The sequence below is a fragment of the Pteropus medius genome, unplaced genomic scaffold, assembly GCF_902729225.1.
Source record: "Pteropus medius unplaced genomic scaffold, Ma_sr-lr_union100, whole genome shotgun sequence".
Taxonomy (NCBI): domain Eukaryota; kingdom Metazoa; phylum Chordata; class Mammalia; order Chiroptera; family Pteropodidae; genus Pteropus; species Pteropus medius.
Window position 1 is genome coordinate 1932928 of NW_024352949.1, and position 10793 is coordinate 1943720.

At 38.7% G+C, this 10793-nt stretch overlaps 1 long non-coding RNA gene across 1 annotated transcript; it reads right to left on the reverse strand.

Annotated features, from left to right (window-relative positions):
- Positions 1-1125: 1125 nt before the first annotated feature.
- Positions 1126-7863, reverse strand: LOC120592721 (uncharacterized). Its single transcript, XR_005650198.1, has 3 exons — positions 7719-7863; positions 7465-7616; positions 1126-3101 (listed from the first exon to the last, which is right to left on the reverse strand). It is a non-coding gene; the product is annotated as an uncharacterized LOC120592721 (long non-coding RNA).
- Between the last annotated feature and the right edge of the window lie 2930 nt (positions 7864-10793).

A 10793-nucleotide genomic window follows, 5' to 3' on the forward strand; every position in this document is an offset into this window, starting at 1 on the left:
CAGGAAGTTTATATTGTGGCCATGAGGTGTTACAAAAGAAAACACAGAGCCTGTGGGTACAGTATAGATAGCTGGTTTCCCACCTGAAATGGAGAACAAACAACTGCAAGTCAGAGAGCCCAACATCTTGGGGTCATGACTAGGAACCTGACATCCCAGAGCTCAGTGGTTAGCGGTACAGATGTCTCTGCCCCTAACAGGCACTGGGCTACAGAGAGTACCATGTAGTCACACCCAGTTTTTGTACCAAAAGAGACAGGAAGAAAAACATGGGTCTTACCATGTGTCATGGATCTCCCTCATGGGAGAGGCCACCCTCTCCAACATGGGAGAGGTGACTGAGATCACAGGTGGTGATATCAATTAGAAAATAGAAAACAGCTGTAAGGTAATAGATCAGAAGGAGAGTGGCAAGAAAGGGATGCCATTTGGTCTCAGGAGAAAATGAAAAGAGAAGTTTCAGAGGAAAGAATGGCTGGAATACAGAAAAGAGAGTAGACAGAAGGGCCCAAATTTGAAAAGGTTGAAGCCTGGGTCTTACCAGGACCATCCATCCAGGTCACAGCGCCAAAAGCTGTTAAGATTGGGGGTGATCTAGAACTGTCGTTGCCCCGGTGATGCTGAGGGAATTTTGGTTCTTTCTGCTGACACAGTAAGGAATTACAGATCAGCAAAATTTAGAAAAGCAAGATTTATTAAAGTACATTTCAAGAGAGAAACAGGCCACTCTAGCTATGGCCCCAGTGCTGTAGAAGTTGGGAGGTCTGTATTATATTTGGGACATGATGAAAGATTACAAGGATGTTGCTAGATGATTGGCATGTGAGATCGTTTTGATTGACAGTTGACTGTTGTATAACCTTTTGTGTTCTACGCAGTCTGTTATAATTCAATTCATGAACTTCTGGGCATATGTACATTATAATGATGGTATAATGAAGCCAAGGTCAAGGAAAGACAGTACACGTACTAACTGTGGAAGCACTTGTGGTTGGACTAAACGAGCAGTAATTTCTGTGTTTTTTACTTCCTGGTATTTCAGGATATAACAATAATCTTTAATGTAACACAGGTGTTCGGGGGGGTTCCTGAGGGAGGTCCCTGGGTTGGGCCTTCATTCCCCTGTCTCTCATGTCTACCTAACTGCCTAACACTATGACATTATAACAACTACAATGTCACTAGGCAAAGGAAATTTTTAGCTCCATTATAACCTTTAGTGACCATCGTATATAATGTCTGTTGTTGACTAAAACATTGTTATGTGGTGCATGACTACTGGTACTATATGAAATTTCTAGTATCCACTGGGGATTTGGAGCATATCCTCTTGGATAAGAGGGAGACTACTGTACTGAAAATTTAAAAATAAGTGTTCATAACAAATTGGTAAGATATAAGTAATAATAAATCAATGGCCATGTGTCCATCATTAACTGAAGAACAGAAGAACTTTGATTCTCTCTTTACCTTCTGTGTGCCTAGCCCCACCTTTCTCCCTGCTCATCTCCACTCTGTCCCAAATAACCATTAGTTTACACTTTGCTTATCATTTTCTAGATTTTTGAATATAGTTTAAGAATATGTTCGGCATTTGTGTGCTTTTATATTTTTAAAAAATAAAATAAAAAACAGGCTCAAAATAGTCACTTCTGTTAAACCCCTTGTCAATAAAACAAAATTTAATTGAAATTTCAGCCTTTTTCAGGAGTGTGACCTTTAACCAGTCGATCTGGAATTTTCTGATCAACACTAATGAGGGAATCTACCTGATAGACCCTCTGCTTTTCCCTAGGGAAAGGTAACCTCTCTTGAAACAATAGTAGCTTCCTTGTTTCATCTTCTTTACTTATAAAAAGCCTTACATTTTGTACATTTCCTCAGAGCTGGATGGGATGCCATCTGATTTAAGAATTATTAAATTAATCCAATTAGATCTTCAAATTTATTCAATTGAATTTTGTCTTTTAACAGATTTGGTAATAGTGTTGAGATCAAAGCAAACTTCTGACAGAATTTGGGGGCAATGAAATATGTAGGCATAGTACCTGTGAACTCCTTTGAGTTCTCTGTTTTTCTCACTGTTTCCGAGAGCTGTGGGTAAATTCCTCTTGGTTCTGACCTTTGCTATTTTTCTTTTGAGCTTCCAATCTAGTTGGCTTTTCAATTAGTTCCACATTGGGAACCTCTGGTAGTTCAGACCAAAAATTTTCCCTTTTGGTGTTGGAAAATCTCAGTCCTTGGTTCTCTCCTCAGATTCCAGGTTGGGAAATGCTAGTGGCAGCTGAAGTTCCCCATTTGTTTGAAATAAGTACACAGTCCCCATTCTTTAGGGTCTCCTACCTAGTTTAATCCTTGCCCCCATCCCAGGTTCCATGTTGGAAATTTTTGGTGGTTCATATACAACCTTTTTTAGCCAGGCCACAGTAACATATTTTGGTTACTGTTGGCGTGTTAAGGTGCACGTGTTTGTTTTTTTTGTGTAGCTAAAAGCTATTGCTAATTGAAAATCTCAGAAGCCAAAATTTTACAAAAATTGGTGCACATGCTTTGAGCACTTATAAACTGTTAAAGCACACACCACCTAACTCTAAGACTCCTGTGTTGGGATAAGTCGGTCAAAGAACAATTTATTTTGACATTAGGTCACTTGCCAACCTCAAGAAAAAGTTTTTGAAATGAGGTACACTATAAAACATTACACAATTCCTAACCCAGTGTATTAGTTTGGCTCCCTTTTAGGTATTAGTTTTGGGGCAGACTGACCCTTCCTGACCATTTCATGTTTGAATGAGTTAGTTCCTGACTGCACACCCCTTTCCCAGGACTCTCTGGCTGACGTGGTAGTCCGAAAACCCGCTTAAACAATTAAGCCAGTTTCCTTATAGTTTGGCAACCAATCGATATTCTCCTTATGTTCTCCTTCCTTATATGGGATATCTGTGGCTGTGTAGGAATGCAGAAGTACAAGATGGTTTAACACTGCCCACCATGTTACAATCAGGTCTCGGTGTTTGGATAAGAATCCGCTGAGCCATACTGGCCTCAATAAAAGCTGCTTCCTGCTTATAGCTTCAGTATCTCATCTCTGTTTGAGAATCCTGCAACATTTTGGCACCAAAAAACAAACAAACAAACAAAGGCTTAGCAAAATAAATAATAAAGAAAGAAAGAAATGAATAAAATAAGAATGAGATCTTTAAATTCCAAAGAATTGAGCATGCCACCTGCTTATTTTATGCCTAAGAATTGTGGTCCCAGAAGTTGTAGATATCTATGAAAATGGCAAAATCTTACTAAAGACAGCTAGAATTGCAATGACCATTATAAGAAATGTTCCAATTAGACAAGATCATTTAAGAAGTGCATTTGAAAGCAAGGGCTCCAAAATCAAACAGCTTCAAGATTCCAAGATCGTTTTATTACATTCATTGTAAATGGCTAGTGACAAAGATATAAGAGACACCTAAAACAAAGGACTATAAGACAAACACAATTCCTATTGCTCCCCTCAATTCTTTATTTGAGTACTTATTCTAATAATCCTCTTCTGAATTGATATTTTATTCCGAAAAGACTATGAAATGGTCACCTTTAATATAGGACCCCCTGAGGCTACAGGCAATCCTCTTCAGGTATATTTCACTCCTTTATCGAAGGCCAAACTAACAGATAACAGTTTAAATTTTTTTCTAAACCCAGGAAGGATTCTCAAAAGTTTTGTAAATAGTTTACCTGTTAAGATTAGTGGATTGATAAAAAAGACAAAATAAAATAGGAGGTCTGACTAAACTTATGACCATATCTGAACATTGAAAGAAATTTAGAACAAGACCATAAACAGTCTGCCAAGTTAGTGGTCTTACTAATGTGGAGAGGAGGCAAGAGAATTAAAAATGTTAATCAAGCCACAATCAGAGACTGCAATATGCTGATCAGTCCTGCAGCCAGGCCAAGAGGACACCTTCAGAACAAAGGAAGATTTCTACTGGAATTGCTAACAGCCCATTCTCCACACTTGTAAAGGGAAAACAGGAATGAAGAGTCATTCCCTATGGCTAAAACCATAGGGAACCTAAGGATTAAAGGCTGGGAACTGCCTGTAGACTTTTCACTCTACATATTTTTACCTTTTCACACTACATACTCTTCCCCTTCCTAACTGTATGTCCATATCAAAGGAAATGGGAACTAAAGAATGACATATAAACTGAATTCCCTAAACACTCAAGGTCCTTCTCAGTTCCTTTACTTTGTCCCTTTCACTGTTCCTCTACTCTCTGCCTCTGAGAGGAGACCACACTCTGTGGAGTGTTACTCCTTTTCTAATAAATTTTCCTTTGACTTCAACTTTGGTGTGTGTGTTGAAATCTTCTACACTCTCCGTCAAAGGATGCTCTCCTCCTGGTGCAGGGCTTGGTCTCCCCCAACCTACTCGGGGAAATTTGCCCTGTCTTGCATTATTACAAATGTTCCCATTATCTGCTGCTAAAGGAAGCACCCCCATAAGGCACACTTTTAGAGTTGAGAAGACCGAGGGATTTTCTGATAATCAATATCATTCCCTTAAATAACTAAGGGGAACCTAAAACTAAAAAAAAAAAAAAAAAGTTGAATTCTGATAGATACCAGAACTACACTTTCTACTTTAGACTTTATTTGGAGTCTAAAGGTAGGATATGGGGAAGACTGGCAGAAACCAATGAAAGGTGAGAATTTTTATACTCAGCTCTCCCAGATCAGTCTGTAGTGCTCAGTAGAGAGGAAAATAAAATATTTTTTGCACCCTCGTTGGGGATACCTCTTGAGTAAAAAAATGTTCAGTGCTGTCAGAAATATTTAATATTTGTCCTGCCTGAAAACTGACAAGATTTAAAAGGATTTCTTTTAAGAATTTAGGTCTATAACCTCATACAAACTTTATTTCTTTAATGCAGTTTTTTCTACCTCTGATTCAAGCTAGTTTTGCCCAGATAATGGCATTGTGACTCACTTGAGTTTTTTTCCTGCCCTTATCCTTATACCTTGGCATGCCTGCTCCTTTAATCATTAAAGATTTAGGACATAAGATGAACTAAACCTCTATAATCATGAGGACAATAGATTTCCTTAGACTAAGGATAACGTCTTGGCTTAAACGTGTTTCAGCCCCAGGCTCATTGAGGCAGAATAACAACCCCACTGGCCATATGGGACCACATGGGATGGTGCCATAGCTGATTCTAGAACTGAACTCAATAATCAATTATCTCATCCCCCTCCAATCAATACTGAGACTTCCTAAGAATGAGTCTTCCTAGCACAGTGACATCACACTATCTAACCAAAAGGCTGGTTGCCATTGCATCTTTCGGATTGATTTTTGACTGAAAGGGGGAGCTGTGAATTAAAAAAAAAAAAAAAAAAAAATTCTATTAAAAGTAACCTCATAGGGTGATCTGATCATAAATTCTTAATAGTTAGGTCTCGGTGAATAGTCATATCCCAGGCACATAACTTCTTTACTAAAAGGCTTATCTTTGCCTTAAGCAAGTACTGTCCATTGTTTCTGTGCATCCAGGTTAACACACTTTTGAAATGCCTCTTTGCAGACCCTTCTTTTTAATATCTGACTACCTTTACAGGCCTCTCCTTCTAATATCATCCCCAAGAGAGCACTTGTAATCCTATCCCCTAGTCACCACCCTCAAGACTTTAACTATCCTGTTATCCAATCTCTACCTTTCTTTCTCCCATCTTTATGCAACTTCTTTATGTCTCATCCTTAATCTCAAATGCATAATAGAAATTGTAAACTGTTATACTCAGAAGCATTTATGTTAGTCTGTTGAGATCTTGCTTCCAGGCATAACTTTTGTTTGGCTCAAGTAAACTCATAAATATTCTCTACAGTTTGAGAAGTTCTTAAGTTGACCATTAGTAACACCTAATAAGGTTCCTTTCAAGTAAGATTGAAGAGAGTCTTTTATTTGATTTCTCTTCCAGTAGACAAAATACTCTGGTTGTAAGCTCTGGTCTTTGAAGTCTTTGTCTCCTGGGACCACACTATAAAATGAACCAGTTCGTAATTTATCAATTTTTTTAAGCTTGTTAATAAGTCCTTGAAAACAATACAGAATGTCTCCTCTTAATAAGGTTGGTTCATATGCCCATTTATCCAGATGCATAGGGTGACCAGTGACTGTATCATAAGTAGAAAGGCTCTGTTTACAAAAAGAGATAGATCTCAGGTTTAGGAGCTCTATAAGAAGAGCTTTTAGCCGAAAGATTAAAATTTTCTGAATATTTAGTTAGTTGAATTTTAATTGTACCATTTCTGGTACCACCAATCAGGAGGACTAGAGGTCATAAGACAATGAAAATTCTGTAGAATAGGCCAGATATTCTAAATGGATTGCATTGTTTGCCCAGTGAAATGAGTCCCTCTATCACTATGTAACTCAGAGAAAATTTCTCAATTGAAAATTATTTTTTTTCTAATAAAAAGTTACCTACCATTAAGGCCGTTGCTGTCCTGAAAGAGAATGCCTCAAGCCCATGAGAAAATGTACAAGTCATAACTAATACATATTTATATCCTTGAGATACAAATAAAATCTAATTGCCATACATCAAATGGACTTAAAGAGCTGCTTGGCCTCAGCTCTGACACTGCCTTAATCAGTGCGGAGTCTTGGATTTCCTCCTGAAGTGCTGCCTCTGTCTCTCAGACATGTGACACCTCCTCCTGCTGCTGCTTCAGGCCTTCATGCCTCCTGCTTCGGCCCTGCAGCTTGGTCATTAGGTCCTCACTCTCGGACAGAAGCTGGCCCTCCTCTGTGATGCTCTTGGCTGCCTCTTTTCAGGTGGAAGAGGAATTGGGGATGGGAGCTGGCAGCAAGGGTTAGGGAGTTCTCTCCAGGGGCGTTAGTGAGTGCCCGTTTGATTTTTTTCAAAAGCCTTTTGTTATGTAGATTCCCAGAGTAGGGGCTTCCATTTTCCCCCCTTTTAGGAAGGCTCTGAACTTTGTCTTCCCCCCCGGGAAGACTCTGACTTGTGTCTTCTAAATGAAGACTAGGTGCTCTCTCTATTGGCCTTCCAATGTCAAAAGAGGGCCAGTTTATCTCACAAAGGGTGCAGAGTTTCTGTGGGGTGAGTTTAACTTCATAATCTCCTGAATAACCCCTTTATTGAAGTTTTTGACCATCGTGGTCAGGGGAGTAAGTCTTCCCTCTGCCCTATATACCTGTGAGGTCACAGTTTTTCCTAACAAATATAAAGTACTTGGGTGACCTCGGGAGATCATCAGGCTCCCCTTCTACCTACAGGGCAAGAACTCAGCTAGCTACCCTTTGCCCATTTTTTCCTTACCGTGGCCCTGACACTTTCTAGTTTTCTCATTCCTCCATTGTCGGACCAACAATTGGGGCTTCCCCTTCTGTCCTGTGAAGCGTCCACATGGGGTAATCCTCTGTGCACACTCACCTGGCACGTCTACAGGGCGGGTTGGCGTGTCCCCAGTGGGGTACTCGAAGTCCGCCAAACGCAGGCACCATTCCTCCATGCTTCCCGGCCAATGCACCAGAAATCTGTTGCAGGAAGCAACACCCGATGGAGGAAATTGGACGTTCAGACGACTTTGTTAGAGGAAAGAGAATTTAATGCCAGCAGAGCGCGCGAGGCTTTAACCACACCAAAGCATGAGCTCCCCTTGGTTAGATTTCTTACAACTTATATACCTCTGCAGTGTCCATGCAAGGGATGCATGATTCCTTTATCTGAGGTTCTACGTGCACCTCCTGACTCAGGATGGAGAAGGGGAATTTGGGGCGGGGGCTGCAAGGGAGAAGGAATTCCCGACTACTAGTTGTATCTGTTTACAGATTGTTTCTCTTGTAGGTGTGACAAGAATTTCGAGAAGACCATCTATAAGGTGTGGTTAATCTATAACTGGCTGAGTTAGTCATTTCTGCAAGCCCTCCCCTTTGCATTTTTCAGATGCCTCCTCTCTTACTTGTTCAGCAACAGCATCAGCTAAATGATTTCCTTTTGTTTCTATGATAGCTTTAGAATGTCCTGGAATTTTGATAAATGCAAATTGTTTCGGTTGCTGTATGATATCCAATAATTCTGCAACCTGTTTTCCATTATTTATAGACTGCTCCGAGGAAGTTCTTGGTGCTTCCATAATGTTCCAAAGTCATGAGATACATTAGAGACACAGCAACTATCAGTGTGAATATTAGCTATTTGATCTTTGGATAATTGACAAGCTTGAGTTAAATAAATTAATTCAGTCTGTTGGGCAGATCATATTTCAGGTAAATAAGAACTTTCATTTACATTCACTATGGAAGTTGCTGCATAACCAGCTTGGTAATGTCCTTGTTCATCTTCGAGATAAGATCTAACTGTAAACCAAATTAAGTTAGTATGATCGACAAAAGTTTTATGTACATCATTTCTAGGAGCAAGAAAGTGGTTAGTAAGTAAAACACAATAATGGATGTCTTCATCCCATAAGGAAGGTAGTACAATTGCTGTGTTAAGACTATTACATTGAGCTGAAGTAATATCGGATGCACAAAACAGGAGTACTTTGCAAGAAGCCATTCAGCTGACTGAGTAATGCTGAGTTTAGCCAAAATTCAACAGAATAAAAAAGACAAATGGTTAAAGGAAAACCCATAATTATCTCTTCTGCTTGTCTGCAAAGCATGGGTGTAATACATAAATAACCCTCATACATAAAGGAAGCCTTTTTTGCTACTGAGTCTTAGTTGCCAGTTATAATATTCTATAGGTCTACGATGATCTCTGTGTTTCTCAGTTAGAACACCTAAAGCATTTTCTTTATTTTCTCTTATGAAAAAGAAGACTAGAAGTTTATAATTAGGATATCTCCAATAGGAGCTTTAGGTAATTCTTACTTTAGAACTTCTACAACTTGTTTCCATTCCAGGTTCCATTGGATTGGATGTGATTTTAAGAAGGCATTGAGATCGAGCCATTAATAATTAAAAAAAAAAAACAAAACAAAAAACTGAAACCCGGTTATGACAGCACTACAAAAGCTCTAAGATGCTTCTTAATTCTTAGAAGGGAAAAGGATAAGATTTCTCTGTGTCTTTCAAGGTTAATTAGTAGGCTATTTTTAGATTTAAGATAACCAAGGTATTTTACTTGGGGCAAACAGAATTAAAGCTTGTCCTTTGAGACTTTATGTCCTTTTATAGCAAACTGTTGTAATAGGTAAATTGTGTCCTTTTGGGAGGATTGTAATTTCCTGGAGCATCACAGTAAATCTTCCACATGTTGGATTAGTGTGGGATCTCTGGGAAAGTCAATATCACTTATTTATTTATTTATTAATCTGTTTATTTATTTATTTGTTTGTTTGTTTATTTAAATGATTTTTATTTTTCAATTACAGTTGGTATACAATATTATATTTGTTTTAGGTGTACAAAATAGTGATTATACATTTATATAACTTATGAAATGATCACCCTGATAAGTCTAGTACCCATCGACACCACACATAGCAACCATCACAATGTTCTCTGAGTCAGTGAGTTTGTTTCTGTGTTTATTTTGTTCTTTAGATTCCACATGTAAGTGAAATTACATGGTATTTGTACGCACACTGAAGCCAGACAACTCATATCCTCCCAGTGTGTTCTTGGTGCCTTTGAGCTGCTGTCTCAGCTCTGGAGCTCAGAGCAAGTGAGTCCATCAGTGAGTAAGTCTGTCCCTGGACCCATTAAAAGGAATGCCTGGGACTCCAGCCACCCTCCATCTCACTTACTATTTCCACTCATTTTCATAGCCAGAAGTTATGCAGACTTCTCTTTCAGGCACTGGAAATTTGGGCTGGGAAGCCTGGTGTTGGGCTAGGATCCCTCACTTTTCCATGGGTACCTCTGAAGCTGAGATATTCCTCCCAATTTTTAACTACACACGGGTGTGGGACCAATCTACTTCATGTCTCCATCCCTCCTACCAGTCTCAAGGTGGGCTTTTCTGTATTTCCTTAGTTGTAAGAATTCTGTTCAGGAGACTTCAGGTGATTTTCAATGATGATTTTTCTCTAGTTTAGATGTAATTTTGATGTGATCATGAGAGGAGTCAAGCACAGCATTTACTTACTCTGCTATCTTGACTGGAAATCCTCTCAAATTAGCATCATTTAAGTCAGCTTTAGTATTGAGAGAAATAGCAGACTCTCTGTATATGCCCAGGGCATTATAGTTCAAGTAAACTAATGATCTTCCCAGGTGAATCCAAAAGATATATTGAATGTCTTTTCAACAGGAATGATGAAAAAGTCACTACATAAATCTATTACTGAAAATTATTGGCAGTCTCCAGGAATGACTGATAATAGGGTGTATAGTTTTGGAACCACTAATGTCTGGGTACAACATTTTATTGGTAGCTCTGAGATCTTGTACAAATCTTCATCCTTTTCCACTAGATTTATTTCTGGATGGATAAGATAATTACAGGGATTTGTACATGGAATTTTATGTTTTCCTTTTAAGTAATCTTGAATAATGGTCTTAATGTCAGCTAGAGCATCAGATCTTAAAGAATATTGAGGCAAAGTATTGTCAATAGTTATTCCGATAGTAGTCGCTGACTTGATCTTCCTAATATCTGTACTGAAAAGAGTCCAGAGCTCCATAGCAATGTCCTGCAGCAAATGTTTGATCTCAAGATTAGTTTCTTCTTGTGAAGATTCCTTTAAAATTATAATTTTCTTAATTGACTCAGTATCCTATTTATTTAATTGTAAATACATTTCATCCTTC